This window comes from Triturus cristatus, chromosome 5_2 (assembly GCF_964204655.1).
Source record: "Triturus cristatus chromosome 5_2, aTriCri1.1, whole genome shotgun sequence".
Taxonomy (NCBI): domain Eukaryota; kingdom Metazoa; phylum Chordata; class Amphibia; order Caudata; family Salamandridae; genus Triturus; species Triturus cristatus.
The window spans coordinates 1,033,740,882-1,033,755,369 of record NC_140588.1 but is presented as its reverse complement, the minus strand read 5'-3'; the positions used below and the strand labels follow the sequence as shown (position 1 = coordinate 1,033,755,369).

Here is a 14,488-nt window from a genome sequence, read left to right as displayed (position 1 = left end):
GCCTTTGCTCTAGGGACACAGTATCAGGAGCACACGAAATGAAGGGACGCTGCGTGTTGATTGTGGACACCAGTGGCATTGCCCTGGGGGTCACTACATGGCGCGGGGAGGCACTGCACTAGGAGCTTGGGAAAGGAAAATGCATTATATATGGGTTGGGCACAAGCGCCATGGACATTTCTTTAGGGTCACTCACTACATAGCACGGTGAGGACCTTGCGCCTAGACGCAGCTTTTGATGAAAGGACCCGCCATATCGATTGTGCACACCATGGTCATTGTCCTCGGGCCACTGCATTGTGCGGTGGGCTTTGAACCTAGAGTACATTCATTCAAAGGGCTCCGCACTTGGAGCACGTTGCACATGGACTACGCGAGCATTGCACCAGGGTCACTTTATGGCACACTGGAGACACTGCACCGGGATCACATCTCTCTGTACCCTGCGCAGGTGGATGGTATGGACATAGGGTAATACTACAAATTGTGGTCACCAAACTTAGACCCTGATTACAGGGGCATTGTTTATTTCATTTCCGGCCCAGACTGATGTTTGCACCTGAAGCAGGAATCCAAGTAATATTTGCCCAGGTATTAATCAGATGCACATGGGATATTTGCCCACGTACAAATTACGTACCCTACGCTATTTTCTCACGTGTTTTTTTGGCAGGAAATGTCTGGAGACTCATTTTTAATGAGAAATAATATGGATTTCTGATATGCATACGCTGTAATGCGTTCTCACGCTCGAATGTATTCCATATTCCATTAAGATAATCGCCAGGTTTTACCCATCGTCCCTTTGCAGGCAGAGGGCACAAAGTGCTCAATAGTGAACATGGGTAGACAAATGTACAAGCGCAGCAAGTAAGTGCCCTATTTGGCAACACGTTTTAGGTGTAATCCGCTGTGTGCACCAAAGGAGAACCGAACCTACCAAAAACACCTTTCCCGCCTTGCACCCCAACTAACGGCTGGCCAGTCTGCCGAGCTGTTTCCCTTAGGTGTTGTCTCTCTGGATGTTTTCTGCCTGTCAGGTGCTGACCTGCAGTTTACCCTGCGTTGTTACCACAGCGCACTTAACATTTTAGCGCTAGAAGACCACACATAGGTATGTAGTGGCATCAGGATTTTAGAGTGCCCAGCAGTAGGCTACGCCTGAATTACTACAATAGGGACACAGCACAAGTCCCAAGCGCAAGTGGGACGCTCACTAACGTGCATGTGGAGCGCCTGCACGTGAACCACTTATAGCGCGCTCTCGGTACGTGTACACGTGGGAAGAAGTAGAGCGCTACAGTGTGAAATAGAGGCTCCACAAATACTGACTGCTGAATTATCTATTGTGTACAAATACCTTTGTCTAAACACTTTGATTTTCACTGTCCAGTTATGAAGCACGTGCCCTCAAATAGACCAAGGGAAGTAATCAGCCCTTATCGAAAGTGAGCTTAGCTGGCTGTAGGATTTTAAAATACGTAAACAATGTATGAGATATGTATATTAGATGTTTTTATATTTTTATTTTGTGTTATTTCCAGACTCTGTTTCACATGGGATGTGCTCGGCAGGAGAGTCCGGCTCATTGAACATCGTTATACTTCCCAAGGTGCACTTCGCAGCACGGCGCTGCACACACAATCGGGGTGGGGGGTGAGGGGGGGGGGCACTGTGCACACTTTTAGCACCTGAGTACTGCGCACAACGGGGCATTGCACATAGATGTCTCATCATTACACGAGTCATTGGAGCCCTGAAATGTCACATAGTGGAAAACGCCGACTGTATGCGTTTACTTTGTGTGAACATTTTTGTTAGTAGACATATACTTATATTTTTGCATGTGAATCTCTATACGTTTGTGTATTTTGTATGTATGGGTGTGTTTATTATGGTTTATAATTTAAAACATACATCGGATTCATGCAAAATAATTTGTCTATTCATACTTTTCTATGTGTTTGATTTTATATATGTTGGTAATATTGGTTGTAGTTGCGCTTTTAATAAGAAATTATATCTTTTGTTTTTGCATATGAATATGTCTATGGTATTGTTGGAAGAATGTGTCTTTGTACATTGGAAGGTTCACTTGCGTGTTTACTGCCTTTATGTTCACTTCCACAGAGTGGGGTTTTCCCTGGGCCCCCGTGATGTCGAACCTATTGCGTGAGTATGGGTGCGACCCTTGGGGTCTTGATAACTTTCACCGAAGTTGTGTCAAGTGGCCTGAGTCGGTACCGTCCGCGTGATGTTAAAGGCGGGCTCTTGAAGTGCTGGCCGGGGGAACGAAGGGGGGGCACATTAATGTTTGACCAGTACATGCATAGATCAGAAGATGCCTCAGATCACACACATCGATCACCGATGCAAGTATTACAGAGTGGTACTGAGTCGTGCCATGGCGGATTCGGCGCAGCTCGAGTCTTTGCTTGAACCCCGTCTCACCCATTGCATTCGATTATTGTAATAGAGCACGCGGTTTACTCGCTGAAACAGTTGAAGCGAGGAGTTGTGAGTCCAGACACAGGCCGTGGTGTGAGCTGCGAGTGTGCTTACATGTATGTACATGCTTACATGAAATGCTAGCAGGAAGCTTTGTGACTGCGTAGAAGGAGTCAGTGGCCGGCCCGGACATATTCGGTGGCAGAAGTTACCTGGCCCATGTATCTGTCTTGCCCAGCGAGGGAAGGGGCCATTCTGTGCCCATATAACTGCGAGGCGTTTGCCATTTGTGATATAGAGCTCTGCACAACTGCTGTGTCGAGCTTATGTGATGGCCTAGACGTCCGCCAAACGGGCGGTTTATTATAGCGCCTCAGGCGTAACCGAATTACAGGAGCCCTATGGTGTACCATTAAAGAAGCACACGTTCAGGTTTTATATAACATTCAAACCTGGCGTTGACCCTGCTTCTATGCGCTCCCTCGTTTGGCAGTTAACACTTAAACACTATTTGGGAGTTGGATAATTGTGCATCCAAATATTGGGTTTTAATGTATTTTGGCGAATTTGCCAGCAGCTTTACTCGAGTCCTTTCCGATGAATATCCATACGCGGGTCCCCAGGGTCGTCGAAGCGGGGAATGGGCCGCTCACCATGGCCCCTGTCAGATCCTTTCACGAGGGCGCAGACACCGCAGTCCGAAACTGAGCCTCGGCTCGGAGAAACATCTCAGCAACTGTTCTTAGAAAGCAGCAGACTGTGACACAGCATTATTTTTATACACGCTAAAGGGAGGTATGGTGTGCGTTCCTGGTACTGAATATAAATATTATTTTTACTTTCTAGATTTTATTTGAACCAGTATGACCGTGGCCCTTGCACGGCCTCCGTGCTTTTAGCACGCGCACTCCCAGCATGTAACACATAGTACTGAACACCTTGCAGCGAGATGCACTCCGTCATATTTGAGTTTGTTTCCAACATTTTTCACAATTTTTTATTTCTTTGCCATAGAGTAGGAATGGCCCTTTAACAACTGGACAGTTCTCATTCCATTGTGAACTTTTGGTTGCTGATGCACTCTAATGGCGGGTGTAACTTGACGAGATTGCAACAGTATGGCTGAAATGAATGATTACATGTTTGAAGAAATACATGTGTGCATTATTATTAACGTTTCGAGTTTCTATAGCTTATGCGTTTGCTTATATTTTGTTATCAGTTTCCATTTATAAAAATACCCTTTAAAAAAACTTTTTATTAAACAGTTATTCGGTTTACAGCAGATACCGTTGATGGATTGAATTGAATGTATACTCAAATGACACACAGGGAAGCCATAATTATAGCGTGCGGAGACTTCCCGGTGTACCCAGGTGTTTATGCCCCTCACGCCCCCATGTAAAAGAGATACAACAACACGGTATAAAATCAGCACTTGTGATTATTTTGTTTTAAGAATATGTTCCCTGTTCTTTTAGTTTGCATAACATGTCCTCTGCTCTTTAAATTTGAATAATACATTGCCTTTTCTCGCCCTGCCTGTTTATGCATATGACTGCTGTACACATTTTGCACTTTTTCATGCGGTGGACATCTTTTGTTTTGTGCAGGCATGGTAACGGAAGATTATCCCTGTATTAAAACCCTTAGCGCGCATCTCGAACGTTAAAAAAAACCAGAACGGATCAGCGTAAAGTACCTTAGTCCTTGGCACGGATACACTTTACATCTTAGGTATCTCTGCCTAAAAAGAGAGCGCGCAGAAGATATAGTGAATGCGTTTTTAACAAAGTTCGGTTTTGATACCAGACATTTGGGAGCAGACGTAGTGACTGGGTTTATTTCCTGTTATCTGAGACTGACATCAGAAGGCGATGCTCTGCAGCCTCCTACCTACCTGTTAAACCCCAAATTACCTCCGTGGTGGGCAGAGAAGGGCGGAACTGGGGCAAACGTGTAATGCATGCGTGGTTATTGTTAGGCGTGGAAACGGCCGCGTTGTAGTGGCCGTTTCCCATTTAGAATACCGAGGTATGCGACGGGATGGGCCCCTGTGCCCCCACCAGCAGCTTGGTTTCTAGACTGGCCCTCTAGGGATCTCTTTACTTTCTCATGGCAGGAGCGCGCGCCTTCCCCTTCACGTGGGTGTACCATTGATCGGAGCCGCTGCCACTAAGTGCCCTTTAAGCAAAACCCGAGCACATTTCAAGTGTAGACCTGTATCCACGAAAAGTGATTTAAGTGTACAGTTCATCCCAACACATTTTTTTCTGTTAATCGAATGGGGAAGAGCCGTGAGGGGTGGGGGGGGTATTTTTCGAATAAACAGTGGTTCTGGACGGGCCTGGTAGTATAGGGCCTAGTACTAAAAATAGTCCCTCCCTCACTCCACGCACGCGTTTAGGTTCGTCACAGCTGGCTAGGTAGAGTCCTCCAGAATGCAGACATTTTGCCTCGTGTTGGACAACTTCCGCCTTAAGTCCATGCGCAGAGCACAAAATGGCGGGAGTCTTGGAAGCGAAAACAAGTCGAGCAGCGCACACTGAATGGACACTACAGACGCGTTATTTGAAGCCGCCCTTTGTCACGCTGGGAAAGGAAAAAGAGTACGGTGGCCTACGTGTTAGAAATGCATCGGTGGGCCCCGCCACGCCACAAAACGAGCACAACTTCACGGCCATTGGCTGGATGGAGCGGGGACATGCGGCGCATGGGCCTCCTGACAGCCAATGCCGCAGTGTGTTTTTTATGTCTATCGCCTGGGTTTGGCCTGACCTTTCATAAGGCCTGCTTGAGTGAGTACACGTAGCCAGGCAGTTATCCTGGCTTGCGACCAGTCAGTTTCAGTCACCGGGCGAAACCCGCCGACACTCCACCCCAACACGTCACCAACATTGTGGGTGGAGAATCGTTTTTGATCAATTTTCCATAACTATTGACTCGTTTTGCGTCATGTACCGTGCTGCTGGCACTTTGTAAATGGGTTATATGTAGGTGAAATATAACTCCGATGCAATTACTGCTTTGAAAAAAAGACTTTACATTTCGTTTCGAGTGCATCATACTGAAGGTCTGCTGGACTCCACCAGGTATTTAAACAAATACCCGGCCTTTTACCTGTTAACTAAAATTAGACTGACTTCTGACAGGTCAAAAGATTTCCATCGAATTTCGAATACTAGGCATAGGCAAAACTAAGATACTGCGCTCCCAGAGTGAAAGTGCTCAGGATGCAACAGGATGTGAAAGTACGCACACTGGTTTCTTCAAGTCAGTTTTGTAAATTCACCGTGGTTACGTTTTTAACTTTTTTAACATCTAGAATACGAGTCATTTTTTTTTTAGTAGTGAGCTCTATTTGTATTGGCAAATAAATGCTATGAAAAGCATTTCCAGGGTAAGACACCACAAAATGAATCCTAATAAGAGGGTACTGAACCCAAAAATGTCTATTAGTGGAACAATTTGGAGATCTTGACATTGTTGAAATGCATGTGGCCGTCTGCCCGTCAATCTGCAAAGCTGTGGATCAACGCTCCCTTGGGCCGGATTCTGCCTCCCCCTTCCAAGTTTCATAAAATATTATACATCTTATGAATGCAAAACCAGCGGTAGTATGCGCCAAAGCAGTTAGCCCAGATAACTGCGTACACATGTATGTATATGCCACTTCGATATTTTTCTACATTATTTTTATGTGTACATATTTGTGGATGTGTCTGCTTACACATTCTTATATTGGAAAGCGCACAGTATTTTACTCAGAACTTGCCTTCACAAACGCATGTGCGTCAACACAGTATTGCAGACTGGCAAATAGTCTTTGCTTTGCTTATGATCAGTGGCAGGGACAATTTGTGCAATAATATAAAGGCCCTCCTTATGGTTTTGATGACTGCGATTTTGTGCCTACCTGTATTTAATATACATATATATACCCTATGCATCCTGTATTTGATATATCTATCATATGCAACCTCTCTTTGTGTGTGTGTATATATATATATATATATTTATATATATATGCATATATATATATATATATACACACACACACACATACACACAAAGAGGTTGCATAGGGTGTGTGTGTGTGTGTATGTATATATATATATATATATATATATATACACACATATATATATATACACATATATATATAAACACACACACATATATATATATCTCCAATACAGGTAGGCACAATCTCACAACATTGCAGTCAGCAAAACCATAAGGAGGCCCTATGCAACCTCTCTTTGTGTGTATGTGTGTGTATGCATGTGTATACATGCACACACACAGAAAGAGACGTTGCATAGGATACCACAATCCATGCTATAAAATCGCTGCGGCTTCCTGATATTGAACCATAAGGCCCGAGTAAAGTGGTTTTGAAAATGCCACTAGGGCCCCAAGATATTAGTATTTGACCCTTTATATCCCTTAGTTATTATTTTTTCTTTTATATTACATGGGGTTGGCTTTAGACTTCCAGTTCATTGATATCTTTTAAAACATTTTTGTGAGTGAGGTAAGTTGAGGGAAGTAATATAGTTATGTCATAATTCTGGTGGTGTACAAGATTTGAACCCAATGCAGGCCGTGACTTAATATTGCCAAAATAATATACTTGTCATTTTTTTACTAATGTAAATGTAGTAAATTACATGGCCTGTATAACATGAAGTATTTTTATTAGAGGCGGTCAGCCGTAGGTTCTCAGCCAGCTACCCTGCTCCCAGTCTGTCGGCTTCCTCACACCCGGGTTCTACCACAGACCAGTTTCTGGCACTCGCCGCCGGGTATAACAGCGGTTCTCTACTGCTCATTTTCTCTTTCTTTCCTTACCGGTGTCCAGCGCTACTATACGTATTGTGCCTACATACCTCAAGAGTAGATTGAAAATGGTTCGAATATATTTCTAGAAGCCCCTCGTATCTGCTAAACCTACACCAACGTAGTACGGTAGACTGCCATTCTTACACGGCTTTACTCCCTCTCTTGCTTCATTTTTACTTGCATTCATTTGTTTCCTCCTCTCGTCTATGTTCTTGTCTTTTGACTGTGATCAGATTTTTGAGCATTTCTTTGCAACAGGTAGCCTTGATAAATATTAGCTCTACTAAAGACAAAAGTGTGTTTACAATGCAAATTGTGGTTTAGCCGTTGCAACGCTTTTACTTATGCTTAAAATTACTCAACTTCTAAAAAGGTGGGTGCTCTCTGTGTTATCGTCAACAATGTACATTTTTTAATAGTCATCACTTTTTAAAAAACATATATTTTTTGTGTTTTGATAGATGGATGTCAGTGTTACAACATTGTAGGTGAGTTGCAGTACATGGCCTTGCAAACACGCAAACATAGTTGCCACGATTACATAGCGAGTAAGGTCAACAATCGATTGCTACAGTGCTCGGTAAAAAGATTCGCTCATCATAGTTAGCCCCATCATTTAATGCTGTAATAAGGGAATAAAAATAGTAGAAAAAGAACAACAGCCGCATTAAAACATAAACAGCTGGTCATAGAAGGAGTTTAGTTCAATGTTGCGTATAGGGAGTAAGGTAACACCGTAATTTCGGGTAGAGCGTAAAGGAAGTGTAGACTGGCAAGGCGTGTTCAGATTAATTCCTCTAAAGATATGTGGAAGGAAGGGTCTTGTTAGGATACATCCTAAGGGAGGCGACATGGTGTTAAGCTATAAAGATGGGGTTTCACTGAGCAGATCGGTGTCAAAGGGTAAAAGTACCAGTGGGGAAACACTGCACGTATGGGCATAAATACATCGAATGTAATATTTTTTTTTAATTGTCAGAGTAGATTTTAGGTATTTTTCTAAGCAAGGGTAGCGTAAAATGTTTGGGGATAATATTATCATATTAGATTCATATAACATTAGCAATCAAATTCGGGGCATTTCAGAGAACGTTTGAGGGTAGACTTTTCACACTCCAGCTGAGTCATTCGCGCTGCATAGTGGTCGCGACTGAAGAACATGGTATGAAGTTGTACCTAACCAGTCAGACTCTAAAGTCTCTAAATGTTTGAGATTTCCAACCCTTTTGAGAGCAGTAGTGTTGTATAATACTCTCAAATAGTTTGATAAATAAATTGAGAAATAAAAACCAAAGTAAGCTTCACTGTATAAATTCTGACCTAGAAAAACAATGGGTGTTTCTTATTTGCAGTGTACTTAGTAATTCTTTTCCTTATTTGTATTCCATAACCCCCTAGCAGCAGAAGATATATACAGTTAGCATAATTTCGTCTGTTTTTACTTTATTAGATTGTGCATAAACACTGTTATCTAATTTTGGGAAATGAGGCAAAAGCATAAATTTCGACTGAAATCTGGGCTCCGCTAATGACACCATTGACCATATTCTGGTTGGGATTCTCTTTATTGATATCTAAATGTAAAGATTACCTGTCTCTCTTTATAATTCACTCAACTTTAAACGTATTCTGCCTTTACGAAGAGCTAAAGAATGCGACCAAAAGAACACTTTAGTCCACAACATTGGACGTCCTCGATGTGTACATATTCTATCTTACACTCGCTGAAGGTTAAAAAATGTATTATCGCCTGCTTTTGTTCGGTATTGCAAACACTGAGATTTGGGTTTTGATGGTCTTTCAGTTCGAAGAATCCGTGGCTTGCTGCTTTTCATTGGCTGAACTTAAATATTTTAGTGAATATACCATGCATATAGTTCTGAAGTCCCACCCGCAACGGTTGCAGACATCCGTGAGACCCGAGTTCCAATGCGTTGTATCCGTTTGACAATATCAAAGTGTTTTCAGATAATTCAATCAAAACTACTAGAACAAGGAGTTTCAGTAACATTAAATTGATCTAACATGATACCAAGTTTTATAAGGGACAGTATGTGAAAAAGATGCATTCTAGATGTCCGTATCACCGATAGGAAGTCCAGAATATCTCTTTATTTGTTAAGATCTGATTGGATTTTGAGATCTTTCTTGACGTTATTCACAAGATAGCCCCTTGGGCTTATTTTATAAGCCTCAGGCTTACTTTTCCAAGCTTTAGACCCTCTTAACTTGTGCATTCAGATTATTGCCACAGGTGGCCTCAAAGTCGTATATTTGTAAATGTTAGGGAACTAGCAGGTCTTGCAGTACTGTGAGTATCTACTTGCATTTGGGCCTGTACTCTCTTCAATCAATCAATCAATCAATCAATCAATCAATCAATCAAGAATTTGTAAAGCTCAGCATAACACCTGTCAATGTGCTGGAGTTGCTGCATGTTTTGTGGTGATCTGTTCGAACAGCCGCCACTGTCACGTCTTGAGTCTTTTCCTGAATTGTTGGTGCGAAGCAGTGGTCCGGAGGTGCAGGAAAATGTCGTTGCACGCTGTGGCCGCCAGGTGTGAGAAGGATCATCCTCTGCTGTTGCTTCTGCGGATCCCAGGGGGTGTCTGCGAGGAAGCAGGAGGCGGATTGTAGGTGTCTGGTTGGTCGGTGGATGATCAGATGTTTGTTGGTGTAAACTGGTCCTTCGTTGTGCAGGGCTTTGTATGCGTGAGACAACATCTTGAACTGGCATCTCTTCTAAATTGGGAGCCAGTGCAGGGATTCATCAGGGTTTGTAGCACGCTGGGCCCTTGTTGATATTCGATATGAGTGAATTCCTGTGTTTCCTTATAGTTTGAGTGTGTATTCTCTTCTGCAGCGGTTGCTGGGCCTGTGTTGTTATTTCATACAAACATATTATTTTGCTTATTGTTTGCCTTGGTGCTTCTATTCTCTTTAGCAGTGCATTTTGCTTGTTACTTGCATTGGTGTTTGAATTCTCTTCAACAGAATTGGTTGCAGTCTGGATCCCAAGTTGATATCTGATATAAACACATTTGGTTGCTACAATTGGTACAAGTATTCTCTGCGGTTAGTGTTGCACGCTAGGCCTCAAGTTGACATTTCATACAGGTCCATTCTTGTGTTTGTTGTTTGCTTTGGTGTGTTTTTTAGGTTTAGAATTTCTTTATTACATTTTCCACAAAGAGCAAATGAACATTAGCATATCAAGATACACATTCTGATGTCCCATGAATCGTGAAATTTGGTGTGTGTTTTTTTAGTAACCAGTGCTTGTTGCACTCTGAGTCCTTGTGAATTTCTGATTTATGTGCATACTTTTCTTGTTTCTTCCTGGGCCCCACGCTGATATTTGATGTAAGTACATTATTGTGTTTGTCGTATGCATTGGTGGCGCCTTCCCTTCAGCAGTATTTGTTGCATGATTGGCCATATGTTGATATTTGATACAAATGCCTTCTTGTGCTTGTTGTATGGTTTAGGGTGTATTCTCTTCAGTGATGTTTGCTGCACACTGGGCCTCATGGTGATAGTTGATGCAGATGCTTTCTTGTGCTTGTTGAAGACAACTTGTTGAATGCATTGGTGCGTGTATTCTCTTCAGCTGTTTGTTACACGCCAGGCCATAAGTTGATATTTGATACCAGTGCTTTCTTGTGCTTGTTGAATGCATTGGTGTGTGTTTTTTTGAATATTTGGAATGGTGCACCATAGACATTCTTATCCAGAGTCAATAAGGAAATGCTTATGGGCGGATATTCCTGTTAATCATCTCTTTTATTAAATCAATTCGAGTTCTTTGCATCAACGCACAACATCCAGCAACACATCACAACACCAACCGGGTCAGACCCAGTTGGTGTTGTGACCGCTTGCAGCTGATTTCCGGCGTAATTTACAAGCTGTCAAACCCGTGGCCTTAATATGAGGCAATGTTATTTTAATACCCGCCATATTTGACAATTACGAAAAACATACCGCGACGATACACTTGTTATACTCCTCACTTGAAGAGTCCTGGGATCTAATTGAATACTCAATTCAATCTACTCTGCTAGAGCCCTGACGAAATTCAAGTGCAAACTGAACGAAATGCGTTGGCTGGATGTTATGCGTTGATGCAAATAACTTGAATTGATTTAATAAAAGAGATGATTAAAAAGAATATCTGTCCGTACACATATCCTTATTGACTCTGGATATGAAGTTCTATGGTGCACCATTCCAAATATTCCAAATTTCTGTTCTGCGTTTGCAGTCGCACCGAACGACGGCAGGTGCAGGAATTGTTGTGCACATTTATCGGATAAAAGGAAACAGAACAGTGAAGTGTGGCTTTGAAAGTCTGCCGTTGTTGTGCTTGATTGCATTGGTGTGTGTATTGTGTACAGCTGTGTTTGTTGCACTCTGGGCCATATGTTGATATTTGATACAAGGGCTTTCTTGTGCTTCTTGTATGCTTTAGGGTGTATTCTCTTGAGCGCTGTTTGTTACAACCTGGGCCATATATTGATATCTGACACAAGTGCTTTCTTGTGCTAGTTGTATGCAGTGGGGATGTATTCTCTTCTGCTGTGTTTGTTGCACGCTGGCCCCCATATTGATATTTGATACAAGTGCTTTCTTGTGCTTGTTTGGATTGGTGCGTGTATTCTCTTCAGCAGTGTGTTTGTTGCAATCAGGGGTCCATGCTATTCTACAGCATCTCAGTTAAATATTTTCCAGCTTAGTGGTAACCACGATCAGCTGATCTTATTAAAGCGAACTTTTTGATTGCATTGGTGCGTGCATTCTCTTATGCTCTGTTTGTTGCATGCCTGGCCATATGCCTAAGTGGTGTATTCTCCAGTGGTATTCGCTGCACGACTGGCCATATGCTGATATTTGATACAAGTGCTTTCTTGTGCTTGTTATATGCGTTACCGGTGTATTCTCTCCAGTGGTATTCGTTGCACGCCTGGCCATATGTTGATATTTGAAACAAGTGCTTTCTTGTGCTTGTTATATGCCTTAGCGGTGTATTGTCTCCAGTGGTATTCGTTGCACGCCGGGCCATATGTTGATATTTGAAACAAGTGCTTTCTTGTGCTTGTTATATGCCTTAGTGGTGTATTCTCTCCAGTGGTGTTCGTTGCACGCCTGGCCATATGCTGATATTTGATACAAGTGCTTTCTTGTGCTTGTTATATGCCTTAGGGGTGTATTCTCTCCAGTGGTATTCGTTGCACGCCTGGCCATATGTTGATATTTGATACAAGAGCTTTCTTGTGCTTGTTATATGCCTTATTTGTGTGGTGTATTCTCCAGTGGTGTTCGCTGCACGACTGACCATATGCTGATATTTGATACAAGTGCTTTCTTGTGCTTGTTATACGCCTTAGTGGTGTATTCTCTCCAGTGGTGTTCGTTGCACGCCAGGCCATATGTTGATATTTGATACAAGTGCTTTCTTGTGCTTGTTATATGCCTTATTTGTGTGGTGTATTCTCCAGTGGTGTTCGCTGCACGACTGACCATATGCTGATATTTGATACAAGTGCTTTCTTGTGCTTGTTATACGCCTTAGTGGTGTATTCTCTCCAGTGGTGTTCGTTGCACGCCAGGCCATATGTTGATATTTGATACAAGTGCTTTCTTGTGCTTGTTATATGCTTTAGTGGTGTGGTGTATTCTCCAGTGGTGTTCGCTGCACGACTGACCATATGCTGATATTTGATACAAGTGCTTTCTTGTGCTTGTTATACGCCTTAGTGGTGTATTCTCTCCAGTGGTGTTCGTTGCACGCCAGGCCTATGTTGATATTTGATACAAGTGCTTTCTTGTGCTTGTTATATGCCTTAGTGGTGTGGTGTATTCTCCAGTGGTGTTCGCTGCACGACTGGCCATATGCTGATATTTGATACAAGTGCTTTCTTGTGCTTGTTATACGCCTTAGTGGTGTATTCTCTCCAGTGGTGTTTGTTGCACGCCAGGCCATATGTTGATATTTGAAACAAGTCCTTTTTGTGCTTGTTATACGCCTTAGTGGTGTATTCTCTCCAGTGGTGTTTGTTGCACTCAGGGCCATATGTTGATATTTGATACACGTGCTTTCTTGTATTTGTTGTATGCCTTGGTGGTGTATGCTGTTCAGCTGTGTTCGTTTCAAGCTGAGCCATATGTTGATATATGTGATACAAGTGCTTTCTTGTGCTAGTAGGCTCTGGTGGTGCATTCTCTCCAGTGGTGTTTGTTGCACGCCTGGCCATATGTTGATATTTGATACAAGTGCTTGTTGTATGCATTAGCGAGTGTATTCTGTTCAGCTGTGTTCATTTCAAACATGGCCATATGTTGATATATGTGATACAAGTGCTTTCTTGTGCTTGTTGTATGCTGTGGTGGTGTATTCTGTTCAGCTGCGTTTGTTGTACGCCTGGCCATATGTTGATATATGTGATACAAGTGCTTTCTTGTGCTTGTTGTATGCTGTGGTGGTGTATTCTGTTCAGCTGCGTTTGTTGTACGCCTGGCCATATGTTGATATATGTGATACAAGTGCTTTCTTGTGCTTGTTGTATGCTGTGGTGGGGTATTCTGTTCAGCTGCGTTTGTTGTACGCCTCGCCATATGTTGATATTTGATACAAGTGCTTTCTTGTGCTTGTTGTATGCTGTGGTGGGGTATTTTCTCCAGTGGTCTTCTTTGCACACCTGGCCATATGTTGATCTGCGATACAAGTGCTTTCTTGTGTTTGTTGTGGTGGTGTATTCTGTTCCTCTGTGTTTGTTGTATGCCGGCCATATGCTGATATGTGATTCAAGTGTTTTCTTATGCCTGGTGTATACATTGGTGCGTATATTCTGTTCAGCCATGTTTGTTGCACGCAGGGGTCCATACTATTTTACAACATCTCAGTTAATAATTTTCCAGCTTAATGGTAAGCACGACCAGCTGATCCTATTGAAGCCAACTTGTTGAATGCATTGGTGCGTGTTTTTTGTTCAGCTGTGTTTGTTGCACGCAGGTGGCAGTATGTTTTTTTTTTAGACAAGTGCTTTCTTGTGCTTGTTGTACGCTTTAGTGCGTGTATCTGTTCAGCGGTGTGTTGTTTGCACGCGGGGGTCCAAGCTATTTTACAACATCTCACTTAAATATTTTCCAGCTGATGCCATTGAAGCCAAGATGTTGAAGAAAACTTTTCCGAATA

The 14,488-nt window shown here is 42.6% G+C and overlaps 1 protein-coding gene across 1 annotated transcript in view; it reads left to right on the top strand.

Annotated features, from left to right (window-relative positions):
• AR (androgen receptor) overlaps window positions 1-14,488 on the top strand; it is a 454,014-nt gene that overhangs the window by 2,922 nt on the left and 436,604 nt on the right. The gene's annotated exons all lie outside the window — the stretch shown is intronic.